The 15,489-nt window shown below is 44.7% G+C and overlaps 1 protein-coding gene across 2 annotated transcripts in view; it reads right to left on the reverse strand.

The window, feature by feature from the left end:
- Window positions 1–15,489, reverse strand: part of SYT12 (synaptotagmin 12) — a 66,385-nt gene extending 50,896 nt beyond the window's left edge. Inside the window, exons 1-3 of one of the 2 annotated variants that reach the window (XM_081919711.1) lie at window positions 15,134–15,489; window positions 14,517–14,635; window positions 9,481–9,600 (exon numbers count right to left, since the gene is read on the reverse strand). The gene's annotated coding sequence lies outside the window, so the exon portion shown is untranslated. Of the gene's footprint in view, window positions 1–9,480; window positions 10,781–14,516; window positions 14,636–15,133 lie in introns of those variants that run through there. The other variant, XM_081919710.1, reaches the window with a different exon arrangement.

The following is a 15,489-nucleotide window of genomic DNA, read 5'->3' on the forward strand; positions in this document are numbered from 1 at the left end:
CCTGCACGTTAGGTATAGTAGTACCCTTGGTATATAAAATAGATAAGCTCCCAGCGGTCCGTTTGCGTAACAGAAGGGAAGTACTATCACCTATTTCTCAATATACAGGGACGGCCATCTCTAGGTCCCTTCTGCCTTCTTTAGGTGCAGCCATGAATTACCGTGATTTGCATAAATTGGCAAACTGGACAGAAAATTTGTTTAATTCCACCATTTTGGCTTTAAAAATGATTAACAAAGAAATATCAGAAATAAGAAATGTAGTTCTTCAACATCATTATGCTTTAGATGTGATCCTTGCTTCTAAAGGTGGAATTTGTGCCTTAATTCATTCTCATTGCTGCATGTATATAACTGATCAATCGACCAATATCTCTGCTACTATTGATCATATGGAACAAATGATAGCCCATAATCCTTTGAATCCACCTGAAGGTTTTGATCCATGGGAGTGGTTGTCTTCTTGGTTACCTAATGGATTATGGTTAAGAAAAATATTATTGATTGTAATTGCATGTATTGCTGGCTTCATTATGGTGTGTTGTTGCATTCAATGCATACCCTCTTTGATTTCCCAATGCACTGCATGGTGGTACCGACCACGGCCCACCACAGGGGTTACAAGAGGAATTTATGTTGCAAAGTGTAGACGTTTAGGCAATGAAGTGTACGATTTGGACTAATGGTCCCTCTTTTCCTCTAATAATATAAACAAGAAAAGGGGATATGTGGGAAAATGATTGCTTGTACATGAGAGCATGAGCAAAGTTCTTATTGTTACAGGGTGATTTCATAGCTAGAAGCATCCTTGGAGCATGAACAGCGCGTGAACAGCTCGTGCTGTCCTATATGATTGGCTAACGTGGCATGGCCTGATGCTCGCATGGTCTAGTGCGAAGGTTCTTATCTGCTTGCTAGAACAAATTGCTTGGCTTGTACTTTGTATCTTTCTGATTTCACACAATAAAAGCTGTGCTGCATGAGCCCTAGGGGCAGCTATATTTCGGAACCTATTATGGTGTGAGACTGATTTTTCTTTGGATGCCGAGCTGCAACTCGACACACAGCCCTTTGCGCCAAGGTTTAGCACTGTATCCAACTAAATCTTACTCACAGTAGACCCACTGAAATTAATGGGGCAACTAACTTAGGTTCTACTCTGAGCAGGAGAAGGGTCAGCCAGAGCTGACAGTCCTGAGTTAGACTGGCCAGTGATCTGAATCATTGTAAGGATGATTCATATGCTTGTGTATCAAAGAAGACATGTTTCCCAGTTAATCGATATGCGGATGATACCCAGCTCTACCTCTCTTTCAAATCATAACCAGTGAAGGCCGTGAAGGTCCTCTGTGAGTGTCTGGAGGAGGTTGGAGGATGGATGGCAAACAGATTGAGGCTGAATCCTGACGAGACAGAAGTACTGTTTTGGGGGGACAGGAGGCAGGCAGGTGTGGAGGACTCCCTGGTCATGAATGGGGTAACTGTGCCCCTGAAGGACCAGGTGTGTAGCCTGGGAGTCATTTTGGACTCGCAGCTGTCCATGGAGGCGCAGGTCAATTCTGTGTCCAGGACAGCTGTTTACCAGCTTCATCTGGTACATAGGCTGAGACCCTATCTGCCCGCAGACTGTCTTGCAAGAGTGATGCATGCTCTGGTTATCTCTCGCTTGGACTACTGCAATGCGCTCTATGTGGGGCTACCTTTGAAGGTGACCTGGAAACCACAACTAAACGAGAATGCGGAAGCTAGACTGGTGACTGGGAGCAGCCGCCAAGACCATATAACATCGGTCCTGAGAGACCTACATTGGTTCCCAGTAGATTTCAGAGCACAAGTCAAAGTGTTAGTGCTGATCTTTAAACCCCTAAACAGCCTTGGTCCAGTATACCTGAAGGAGCGTCTCCACCCCCATCGTTCTGCCCTGACACTGAGGTCCAGCTCCGAGGGCCTTCTTGTGCCTCCCTCACTGCGAGAAGCAAAGTGACAGGGAACCATTAAGAGGGCCTTCTTGGTAGTAGCACCTGCCCTGTGGAACGCCATCCCACCAGATGTCAAAGAGAACAACAACTACCAGACTTTTAGAAGACACCTGAAGGCAGCCCTGTTTAGGGAAGCTTTTAATGTTTGACAGTTTACTGTATTTTAATATTTTGTTGGAGCCGCCCAGAGTGGCTGGGGAAACCCAGCCAGATGGGCAGGGTATAAATAATAAATTGTTATTATTTTTATTATGATTATTATTCCTGCCAGAGGACTTTCACTCCTAGCTCCCCTGCAGAGATCATAGAGTTGCCACAGAAGTACATAACCTGGAGCAAGGTTATTTAATACTTCCAATGTGTGTCACCAGTAGTTTCACCAAGGCACCGGTGGAGTCACAGAAGGCTGATGAAAATCTAATGAAGACAAAGGTGATTGGAGACAGATTCTCATTAGTTTTCTTTATGAGCTGCTACAGACGGGAGAGTGGTGACAGGCAGGGCTAAATGAAGCCAAGGAAATCACATTCCGTTTGCACAAAAGAAATAATATTGCAAAATGGGATGGCAAGAATAAACAATCATAGGAAGAACAAAGACTTCCTGGAACAAAGGAGCAGCTGAGGAAATGAGAAGGACAGCCTTGATCAAAACATACATTAATCAGCAGATTAATCAACTTCTCAACAGGAACAAATCAATGGAGGTAAATCTTAATTGGCGGGCTGAGATGGAAGGCCAGTGCTGGATCATATTGTTAAGGTGTTCTGACTGTGCTATGTTGTTATAACAAGAAATGAAAAGAAAACTGAACAGCATTTCCTTCTAGCAATATCTGTTCACTTTGGTTAATTAAATTGTTAACTTAATTCAAGACATATTATTCGATATCCTTCCCCCTAAAAAAGAAAATCCCTGTACTGAGGACTGATCTACGGAAGGAATCTTCCACATTTTAAATAGAAAAAAGGCCTAACACCATGGCACCTTATGGACTAATATACCTCCTACTCCCAATACTGAAAGTTTTTTTCCATGCCCTGCTGCCAACTAAGGCTTGGTGACTGGGCATGTGTGATACCACTAAACCCTCAGCTGAGCAGAGGTTTCAATCAGCTCTCTGCTAGGATTTGCTTTGCCAACGTGTTCTCTGCAGGGAACATGCTGGTGAAGCAACACGCAGCAGGATTGAGTGCTCTGCCTCTTACTGGATGTTGAAACCCAGCTGTAATATAAGTTTATCTTTTTAGAGTCATCCAGGAAAACATTTTACAGTGGCTATAAACTTGTTAGAGGGAGACTCTTTACTCACTTATATTGGCCTGTAGCTTCATTGACTTTGCAACTGTTAACTCATGATCTACAGTGAAAGAGGACTGGAAACTGTTGTTTTACTAAAGGAAGATGCTAAGGGTTTCCTCTGCCCTCCAGCATGGCCATCTTCTTGTTCCTTCCTTTTTCCTTGTAGCAGTGGACAGTCTGACTTAATGACAGACATCCTCCTTAGCCAGTAAAAGCAAGTCCTTCCCCTGGCTGCTGCCCCAGAGCTGGAACTACTGCAGAGTTTGTGCAATACTTTGAGCAGAGAGGAGGAGGAATATGTGGGTGGAAGTACCTCAGCTTCTGACCAGCTCAAGTGAGGGCAGATGTGCTTCTCTGACATCCTCCCCTCTGCTCAGAGCCTCTTATGCACATTCTAAATCAAGGGGGTGAGACATCCAGCCCAATCGTGGCCTGAAAGGCAGGGGTGCAATATGACCCATGAGGCCATTTCCCTCAAACATGCTCACCTAACCCATCGAAAAACAAACAAACATTGCACAAGTATGTTGCAAGGAAAATGGATGTGAATCAAATCATGTCCATGTGCTTGGTGCCACCTGACGTTAGCCACCCATGATTTGGAGGCAATTGAGTATTTTATAGAATAGGGGTATTCTACTCAATGTGAAGAGCTAGACTAGTTGACCCCTCAGGGGTTTCATATCAGTCATGGGACGGGGAAACTATTTCAGCTTGAGGGTTGCTTTCTCTTCTGGGCAACCTTCTGAGGGCCACATCCCTGCCGGCCAAAGGCAAAGGTGAGAAGAGCAACAAAAGTAATCCTTACCTTTATACAGTGGGCTAGTTTCTACGCACAATAACACACCCTTCTCTCCTCCACTCAGAAGAGCAAGAAACATAAGAGTTCAAAGGCACATGCCAGCTAGGCAAAAACACAGGTGATGTGAAGCAATAGCCAGTGGAGGGTGCAGCCTCTGGAAGGTTTCAAGGGCCAGGAGAAGAGGCATAAAGGGCCGTATTAAGTTCCCCACTCTGAAGTTCCCCACTCCTGTTTAGCCCAAGGTGCTATGAGCAACCTGTTTTGAATGTCAAAATTCAACTTTAACACATTGTGAAAATGAAAGCATTCTCTGAAGCATGTACAATGGAAACTTCTCTCACCATGAGGGAAACCAAGATAACTCATTGCGGGGAATCTATAGCCTTCCAGATTTTGGTGGACTACAACGACCAGCATCTGAGACTATTTGCCATGCTGGCTAGGGATTATGGGAAATGGAATCCAACATCTGGAGGGCCACAAGTTCGTGTCACAGACATTGGGTTTTGGGGAGGAGAGCTTCCAGATCTGGCAGCATACTTTCATCCTACCACTGGTGCAGAGAACACAAACCTCCTACTTAACAAGCAGCAAAAATATGGCGGAGAAAGCTGCAATTCCTCAAAAGCCACTTCAAGGTAAGTTTTCCTACATGGCTAAGAAAAGCCAAACCTAGTGGAATCCCACATCTTAAATCAGCAACACAGAAGAATTATTGGCCTAATATCCTGAAGGCTAGTCTCTCTGATTAAAGTTTTTTAAAAAAAACAACAACAACTTAGACCTGCATGTGTTCCCAGCTTCTACTGCTTTATAAAGCAACAAATCTAAAAGGAGATGACCTTCATGCATTAGTGTACGAAAATCCAACTGAGTTCCAATGGTGGAAATCTTTCTCTCGCATACCCTTGCATGCATATACGTCCACTTATAATATACTCACATACAACCTCTTCCAGTGGCAGGAATCTGAACAAAAAGCCATTTTCTGAACTAATGTCCCGAATAGAAGTTGTCTTTGCAAAAATGGATTCTCAATTATACAGGACGGCATGAGATTTCAGACCCAAATGCAATCAGTCCCGTCTTTCCTTTTACCCTTTGATAACTTGAAATATTGGTGTGTTTTAATCCAATATGATCAACTGACAGTGAAAGCTATAGAAAATAGTTGGCTATGGAAGTTGCAGTCTTATTTATGGCAAGTGAGGTGAAATGTAGATTCCATGTGAGGCTCTGTAGGTGGGAGGGAACAATTGAATGCAGCCCCAAAGGGGGCTTCCCTAAGAAATGCAGACACTCACTAGAAGCGTGTCTTCTCTTCCGCAGCTAAGGACAATCGTGATTATTACCATTGTTGTAGTTATAATCTATATAGCAGATTATCACTTGCTGCTGATGGCAAGTAAGGTATAGTTGAGAAACTGGAAAATAGTTGGTAGTTTTTTCTGAAAAACTGAACTGGGGAAAAATGACTTTAAGCAGGAGCGTGGTCTAGTAGCTTTTGAGGGTATTTTTTTGGATGCTATATAGCATCAAATAGGGTGTTAAGCATTGCAATGTATTTCTTAGGAAGTCAGTTCTTAAATGTTTTTCGCTTGTGTGAAGTACGATCTTATGTTTACTCAAAATAAGCCCCACAGTGTTCAATGGGGTTTACATTTTTTACAGTATTTTTTACAGTATTAAATAAATAAATAAATAAATAAATAAATAAATAAATAAATAACTGGGGAGTATTGTGTTTGTTATTATGGTATGTATTTTTGTGTTTTTATATTGTAAACTGCCCTATGATCCTTGGATGAAGGGTGGTATAGAAATTTAATAAATAAATAAAATACACCCAGGCAAGTTTGCACTGGATTGAAACTCCTAAACAGGAACAAAGGCATTTTACTAACCCAAATCAAATTCCATTGTTGGGGTGCCTCGGGGTTGTAAAATGTCCCAACGCAAAATCAATGTGTGTGATTTTTAAAAGGGCACTTAAATCTGCATTCCTAGATCCTTTTTGGTTTGAATAAACCATTTAATACATTTTTACCCCATTTCCATTTACTGGGATAAAACAGCACCCCTAAATGCAAAATGTAATTGCTCAACTTCAAAAAATCTAAGATCATGGCCACTGGTCCCATCACCTCCTGGCAAATAGAAGGGGAAGAAATGGAGGCAGTGAGAGATTTTACTTTCTTGGGCTCCATGATCACTGCAGATGGTGACAGCAGTCATGAAATTAAAAGGCACCTGCTTCTTGGGAGAAAACTGATGACAAACCAAGACAGCATCTTAAAAAGCAGAGACATCACCTTCCCGACAAAGGTCCGTATAGTTAAAGCGATGGTTTTCCCAGTAGTCATGTATGGAAGTGAGAGCTGGTCTGTAAAGAAGACTGATCACTGAAGAATTGATGCTTTTGAATTATGGTGCTGGAGGAGACTCTTGAGAGTCCCATGGACTGCAAGAAGATCAAACCTATCCATTCTTAAGGAAATCAGCCCCGAGTGCTCAAGGGAAGGACAGATCCTAAAGCTGAGGCTCCAATACTTTGACAACCTCATGAGAAGAGAAGACTCCCTGGAAAAGTTGCTGATGTTGGGAAAGATGGAGGGCACAAAGAGAAGGGGATGACAGAGGATGAGATGGTTGGACAGTGTTCTCGAAGCTACAAACATGAGTTTGACCAAACTGCGGGAGGCAGTGGAAGACAGGAGTGCCTGGCATGCTCTGGTCCATGGGGTCATGAAAATTTGGACACAACTAAACGACTAAACAACAACAATTGCTTTCTTTGGGCAACAACAATTGGACACAACTAAACGACTAAACAACAACAATTGCTTTCTTTCTTTAATGCCCTGGGTTCACTTGTTTTCAGAAAGAAAACTCAATACCGTTCCTTATTCCAGACATTTGTTTTTATTTGAATTTTTTTTAGCTCTAATTCTCTACATTAGATGGGCACCTCCACTGCAACTTTTGAGTTTATTTTTTTTTTGGGGGGGGGACTTATGTCCCAGGAGCATTTTGATTACAGAATGACAAGTGCAAATGGTAAATTTCCAACAGCTACTGGCATTTGGGGCCATTATTAACTACTGTGGGTGTGGCAATGTCATGGGATGTAGATGGGGTAACAACATCTCCCACCATCCCTGACTATTAGCCATGTTGGCTGGGGATGACACCAGTGGAGTTCAACAACAATATGGAGCACCACAGTTTGCTGGTCAACAATATTGGACCTAAAGGACTATGTGTAACAAGGACTACTGTTGTGTGAATTCTGCACTGGGGTAGTATATTGTCCAACATTTGTCTGAGAAGGTTGGTTTTCTATGGAAAGGTTGAGTGTGTCATTACCATTCTCATCAAAGGTATGTTACACTGCAATAAATTTTAATTTCTGGCATCTTTCAGTGAAGCGGGAAAATTAGCATGACGCCACCTTGGTGACCGTACCTGATTCTGACTGTGTGATGTATTATTTAACACTAGTGCATGCATTATTATAAAGCCAATATTACATCAATGGACAAAGTTTTTTACTTGGACCAGGGAAAACTACTTAAGAAACCACTGTTCAGCAATGCAGTTCTCTGGTGACCTTGGGCTAAGCAGTATTTCTCACTTCCACAGGTTTATTAGCAGGGTGAGAAGAGAAAACTTTGTGCCTGCTACTTGCCCTAATAACCTAGCAAGAAGTATGGAATACCAGTTGAGGGGAGGAATTAAATATTGCACTGTTATGGATAAATTGCAAGCTACACTGGAGGCTTGCCAAAAAGGAGGGCTCTGAAATAAATCCTATCCCAACAGAAAATTGTAACGGGGCTTATGGAAGGGAATCCCCTTTCTCCTGTTTAAACATATTTTGTAGAATTTCTTTTTTTAAGTGACTGTGTCACCTTCTACCCAACAGCTTTTCTGAAATTGTCATCACCGAAGGCTCTTTATTTACACGTGAGCAAAGCATTCCTCGTACAAAGCAATCCATTATTCATGCCATATCACACAGCCTATCTTCTACGACACATGCACTTTTCTTGGGAAGGTAAGAAATAAAACTAAAGCACTCCAGATGTCCCTACGGTGTGTGTGCGCGTGCATGCACACACAAATGAGAAACAGATGTATGAAATGACAGCTTTAATCAGAAAATAGGGACAACAGTGGTGAAAGCATCTAAACCCTAACTCTCTTAATAAAGCAATCTTGTAGCTCCGTTCTTCAAAGGCCAAGTGGAGCCAAGGTAGTTTGGTTACAGTCATCACAGCCTATCAGTCATCCTCTCTTCAATCATCCCCATGTCAAAGGAATCCTTGGAGGCACTACATTTTTTGCTCTTGCCACCAACCATGTGAAGAAAGAAACGAACATACATTAAGAGAGAATCACTGGCAGGTCACCCTGCACTAGATCACAAAGCTTTGCAAGCTCTCAACAGTGGTCCCAGCCAGGAGGTGAAAACTTCCAGGAACATCTACACACACACAAATAAATGAACTGCAATAACAGAAAGCTTTCCTGGTTTCAGAGTGCTTGAATAGACTGAAGCATCGGATGTGAAACACAAAGCCACCCACTTAGAAACTGAACTGGAGATTCATTTGTAAGGAACGCAACTAATTCAGGTCACAATATTGAGATCTGGTTTTGTGGGGGTCTCCCCTCCTGCCCCCAGCCATTCTTTTAATAGAGATGCGCGTGTTCTTTTTTAGACTAGGTCTCCTCTTACCCTTGATGCATTTCCCTCCCACGCCTAGACTCTTTCTAAGCAGCTCTGCTCCTCCTGAATACACTTTGGCAGCCCAGCCTCAGTTTTTGCGCCCATTGTTCCCACTGCCATTATTTCGATTTCCCAATCCCATCCTTTTCCATCCAGCAGCTCCCCGTAACCCAAGACTTAATGGCCGGCCGAAAAGCATCTTCCTAGGATAAACTGGAGTTTCCTGGACAGTTCTCCCTTCTTGAAAACCAGGACGGCTCCACGCCGCATGAAGGCACGCTCAACCAAGCAGCCCCGGGGCTACGCAAAGGCAACCGAGGCGCAAACTTTGCAAAGATGCATGGTGACTTTCGTCCCTCTCGTTCTCCGGGATCGGACCACGGATCAAGGCCGCCACGATGCCAGTCTGCAGCACAGCCCCGCTGATCGCACTGAGCGAGCGAGCTTTGCTAGGGATCAAACTAAAGTGCTCCGTTCGGTGCAGAAAAACAGCATGCCACGTTGCATTGTGCCCGCACAGAGACACAAAACTGAGCCTCCTGCCGATAAAACTGCCTGCTGCCTTTGCCATTCTCTCCTGACAAACCACAGTTCCCGCCCGGGCTTACTTCCCAAACGCTGCCGAGCGCTTTGTGTGCAGCAGCAGCAGCGGCGGCGCCACTTACCTCGCCCGGAGTTTGGTGCAGCACTAATGACCTGCAAACTCTGCAGCTCGGCTCGGGCTCCTCAGCAGCAGCGCATCACCAGCATGCTCTCGCTCCTTTCTCTCTTTCTGCCCCGGCGGCCTGAGATGAGAGGCAAAGGAATCAATTCTTCTTGCTGAGCTTCTTTCATGGAGGAGCGGCGGCGGCGCCAGCAGCCTGAGTCACCCCCGCCCTCCCCTCTCGTTCTCCAGCTGGAAAAAAAGAAGCCGGTGGCTTCTTTCCAAAAGAGATTGAGCCGAGGGTTGGAATTTGGGCGGGAGAGCTCCCTCCCGCAAGGCGGGAGCTAAGCGAGCGGCGGCAGGATTCACCGAAGCCCGCTGCTCGCCTGACTGCGGGAGCGCCAAGCACCCCTGCAATGCCTGGAGAGGTCGCTCAGCGCGCGCGCACACACCCCTCTCGCGCCCTCTCCTTCGGGAGGCAGATCCACGGGGTCAGAGAGGGAAGGGAAGAGAGCGGGGACGAGCAACCCAAGGAAACGCCGGCGTTGGCTGGCCCTCCCGCAGCAAAGAGCCCCACCCCAGCCCCGGTAGAGAAGGGCTTGGCCCAGGCGGAGGCGGCCCCCAGCAAGGGCACGCCGGGGATGCTCTGGCTGGCGCCGCGCCAAAGCACATGTGCCTCCTCCGAGGCTTAGCTGCAGAGGCTGCGAAGTGGGCGACGGGGAGGGCCTTTCTTGCCCCTTGTCCCAGCCGGGGAGTGCTCAGTTCCAAGGTCACTTCTGGAAGGCGGGCGAAGAGGGGCAGGTCTCGGGGGCCCGAAGTCCTGGGCTGGGCCTCACGCAGCAGAAGGAGCAGGGCGGCCCCAAAATGCAGCAGCAGGCCCGCCTTACCACTTTCCCGCCTAAAAAGAGGCAGGAACTCGCAAAGCCCAGGAGGCCCTCCTAAGTCCGTTACCAAATTGCACCACTGAAGTAGGGCTGTGTTTCCTTTACTTCAAAAGAGGCGAGGTTGGCTGAGGAAACTATCTGCCAAAATTCCCCTCTTCCAAAGAAAGATAAAACATTCAATGTGTCTTGCCTGGAGACAGCCAAAGAGATGTGCCTGCCCAGTCCATTCCCATTTTTTCTCACACCTGTGGTTGGAGACCCAGACCCAGAACACATTTTTTTTCTATACTGACTGGACCAAACTTCAGACTTTCCAAACAATTTATGGTTTGTAAGCTGGGAGGCCCCCAGTTCAAATGTTGGCAGACCCCTGGTCTCATTAAGTCCAACCTCATACAAAACCTCTTATGCAATATTGGAATTGATGACACTAACCTTTCTTAAAAGGTTGTGGTAAGGATGACTGAGGTGATGTACGTGAAGCAATACCAACCTCACTATAAATGCAACAATAAGGCTGCTTCCTAATGGCAACTTCTCATATGGCTGAAAGCCTCCCCAAACGACCCACAGCTGCTCTGATTCTAGCACACAATTCCAGGGAAAGGAATCCCTTGTCTGAAGGTGAGAACAAGATTCTGGGCTTGGATATTGGGCTTTTAGGGAAAAGGTTTGTTGCTTGCTCTTGCTACATAATACTAACAGACCAATTTGAGGCACTCTTGGCTAGTCAGTGTGGGGCCAGGATTGAGACCCACCCTAAGCATTTACCCCAACATACCTCAAGAGACACCTTATCTGTAATGTATTTCCTACCTGCAAGCAAATGGTGCTTCTGTACTGATGCCCACATCTGACAACAGGCCTTGTGCTGTGAGGAACACCCTACTTCCCAGTTCATATGTGCAGCAAATAATGGCTCCCCTGTTGATTGCAGGGAAGGCTCTGGATGACACTAGAACACTGCAAGAGTGGGGCAAGGGAGGCACTAAAGAGAAATATTTCTAAGCCCTTCCCTACATTTGAGGGATGCTCTACAGGACAAACAGGAGAGATATGAAGGTGCTTTCCTGCTTGTCCTTTCCTCTTCTGGGATTCACTTAATGCCAGTTTATGCAATTACCATAATCGTTTTACTGCATGACTTGCAGCCCCTCCACGTGTCCTTTTTATTGTGCATTCATAATGATTTGTGCTCACGATGGAATTGGGGTGGTTATACACAATCCTATTTTCAATACTGTTTGTGATTGCATAAGTTGTTGGGGTGGGCATACTGCTTCATTTCCAGTTGTAGCTTCCTCCTGAAATTCATACCACAAATTTCATGCCTTCTTTTGCTTTTGTTGTGCCGTAGGGCAAGAGTGCTGTTTCAGGTGGCAATAATGTGTAATACTGAGGGAAACATTGCAGAAAAGCCAATAAAGAGGAATGATGTGTGGACAGGCTTAGTGTAAATCCATCACTGACACACTATTATTGTGTCAATGACATGTTATAGAATACAACTGCAAAAAAGCACGCCAAAAAACAGTAGACAGTCTAAAGGGGTCCTATACTACTTCAGATTGCAGGGAGAGGTGAGGAGCTTGAATGTTCTCCCTTGTATGTAGAAGTTTCATGTATGTAGAAAAAAAAGTAGCATAGTTCAGCTTAGCCTTTATCATGACCTGCTGTTTTTCTGTGTGCAGTGGTTTCCTCCGCATGGGGAAGCATTCATTGTGGTAGTGGAGTCTACAAGCATTCGTCTTCTCATCTCTTATTTGCAGAATACAGCTGCAGATTTTTTTATTTTTCCCTCCTATTGTAATCTATTACAAGTTCATTGCAATAGATAAACTACTCCAGCCCTCTTTAGGCATTATATTTACAAGTAAGTATAACACACAAGTGGGGAGAGTGGAAATGAGTGTGCTGTCTCCATCCCCATCCTTCATCTGTGGCAAGAAGCCTGCTTTGCTTGTGTAGATACTCCACATGAAAATCAAGATTTTACATTGCACAGAGAGCTTTTACATCAGTACAGGAAGCTCCCTGGTGCAGAATGCCACATTCCAACTCAAGAGCAACATGGAGCAGAGCTGGTTTGCTGATCTCTTCCCTGTCACATGTTCTACTTAGCCTAGTGCCTGAATAGGACGTTAATTTCTAGTGGGGGAAATAACTACACCTAAATGCAGAGAAGTAGAGGAATGCCTAAGCATAGGAGGGGAATATGACTTTAATGCAGAAGACTCTGCTCCTTAGGAGGTGTGTTGAATACTGCATCTAGAAAAACCAACCTCTTTCTCTCATTCTTCCATCTCTTTTGTCCATATAGACATTGCCATTGCATGAGGCAGATTTATGCATTTATTTGTTTGTTTGTTTTTTAAAAAATGCTACTTAATATTGAGTTTCTAAGTGGTGTAAAATAGGAATACAGCATACTTAACCATAAGATAAGAAAAACACAATTAAAATGTCTGCTGAAATAAAAAGTATTCACCAAGCAGCAAGAGGTTCAACAGGGAAGGGGGCTGCACCAAGCAGGGAGGGAGTTCCACAGAATCTGTCCTACAATACAGACTGCACAACTCCTGGTGGATGTGAGCCATGCCTTTGAGCATGGAGGAAAACTCAGTGTGACTCACTCATCCATGAAGGCAGGTCTGGGAAAAGCAAGTTGGGGGACACCCCTCCCCCAGTTTAACTGGGTAACTAACTCAGCAGCACAGTCATATGGTGTTGCTTGTAGTTGTGGTGTAGTGTAGAAGACATACTGTTAGAAACTAGTGCCTTCTCAACAAAGGCCAAGTCTGGTTATGGTATGTGGCGTGGTTTCTGTGGCAACATAGCTGTCATTCCCCAATAAGGATGACCCCATTGTTATATCATGCATCTTAGTACTGTACTTCAGTTGTTGGCATATATTTATATTAAGATTTCTGTGAGAGAGTGAGATTTCTGTGAAGCTTATAGTATAAGAGGACAGCGCCTTCTCTGAGGACCTTACAAATCTAAAATTCAGCACTGGAGAAGAGGAGGGAGGGTGCTTAGGTTTAGTTACAGGGTAGGTTACAGTTGGGCACAGGAACCAACCAAAGGCTTGATGGGAAAGGTGGGTTGTGAGGAGGTTTCACTCAGACATTCTGTAATGGATTTTTTTTGCAGTCCAAGGGAGACCGAATGTGAATGTCCAACATTCTAACACATAAAGCCTGCTACTGAGAGGCCATCAATGCCTGACTTAAATAACTTTTTCCACTTTGTCCCCACAAGCATATATACAATGGTACCTCTGATTATGTACTTAATTCGTTCTGGAGGTCCGTTCTTAACCTGAAACTGTTCTTAACCTGAGGTACCACTTTAGCTAATGGGGTTTCCCGCTGCCGCCGCTGCACGATTTCTGTTCTCATCCTGAAGCAAAGTTCTTCACTCGAGGTACTATTTCTGGGTTAGCGGAGTCTGTAACCTGAAGCATATGTAACCTGAAGCGTGTTTAACCTGAGGTACCACTGTATTGTTATTTACTGGCTCTTTCCTTTTTTTTTGATAAAAGGAAATGTGAAGTTAGTTGTTATGGCTTTAAACTGTCACTTCCAATTGCTTCTGAGCAAGGTAACTTTAGGGGAAGCACTTGGACTGGAAGAGAGGCCTCCCAACAAGTGTTGGCATTCTCTTGCCTATAAGCCCCGCAGTCCAGTTTTTGTTTACAGCTTAGCTATTTGGTCACTATAGTAACTCCATCATTGATCCTAGTCCATTGTACCCTTCAAACTGAGTGTGGATGAATCATTTTTAATCCTGACCTGAATTGTATCCAGGCACTTTTAACACCACTGGTCACAGCTGCTCCATTCTTCTATCTCCTATCTTCTGTCCCACCCTTTTAATATGTATTTTTTGGGACATTTCAAAGAGGTATTTATCTGGTAAAAATAATTTAATGGAAGGGTTTGTTGTTGTTTTTTGTCTTAATTGTTTCTTGATTGTATGGCTTAGGGAAAATAAATTCCCCCTCGCAGCCCATGCTGAGAGAAATTGGTAGGCTCTTGTCAGATGTGTGCATCAATATCTATATCTCTCTCTAAAATAAGATAGAGAGAACATCAGTCAGAAGGAATGACAATCACTTGCTTTCAAGAACAGTGGCTGTATTGGTAGCCCAAAAAGTGCTCTGTATACTTACTTGTGAGTAAGCCCATCAAACCCCATACGGCACCTCTAGTTTTGCTCATCATCAGCTCTGGCTTGGCCCACCACTGGTGAAAGGGCCCCTCCAACAGATAACACCTGAGAGAATGGGACCTTCAACAGGAAAAAAGATAGATTGCTCTAGGTAAAACAGTGAACTTCACCATGTACCTGACCCAGGAGTTCAAGGACTGATAGGCTCTCTTCCCTTAGCCACAAGACTGGCTGACTTGTCGCACCCACAGCCTTGGCATCCTCTCCTGCAGTGCCAGCTCATGGGCTTGGAAGGCCCTTGGGCAAGAAGACACACTCTGTGTGGTGGCAACAGTGAAGCAGGAGCTTCTTGTTATTACCAATGCTGCCGGACATCTTCCCTTTATAAATGTTGCTAGGAAGAACTGGATTAGGAAGCTGTTCCTCCTCCTCGCTGTCATCATTTACTTGCTCGCCTTTTGGGGGTGCAGGTAGAAGGAAATAGCAGGGGTGGGTGTGAGCAAGTGACAATTGTGATGAACCTGCATGGGCTGTGGGTTCTTGGTGCAGGTGTGAGGCCCATCCACAACCAACCTCTGATGCCAGCTCCGGGCTGTGATGAACTACTGCAGCACTCACCTGGGAACCTGAAGGGGAAAGTGGATTCCTTGTCCACCTCCTACCACGAGATCTCTTGTTCCCTGCTGCTGCTTTACCTTCCTCAATAGGTCCGTCCTCCCTCTTTAGATCCCTGCTCTTTCTGAGCCGCAGAACTTCATGCACCCAAAGCAAGAGAAGGGAAAAGAACTAACCATCTATAAGCACTACTTAGCAGTAAAGACTGCCATTGCTTTTTTCCGGTAAAGCAGGACACTTGATGTCATAATAACTCAGCAAACAGCAGGCCAATACATTGGCCCAGAACCTCTAGGCTAGTCTGATTTGTGACATCTTTAAACTTTTGTCCAGCAATAAAATGTGAGGGCTTTGAATTG

The sequence above is a fragment of the Podarcis melisellensis genome (genome assembly GCF_964234715.1).
Source record: "Podarcis melisellensis genome assembly, chromosome: 1".
NCBI classification, from domain to species: domain Eukaryota; kingdom Metazoa; phylum Chordata; class Lepidosauria; order Squamata; family Lacertidae; genus Podarcis; species Podarcis melisellensis.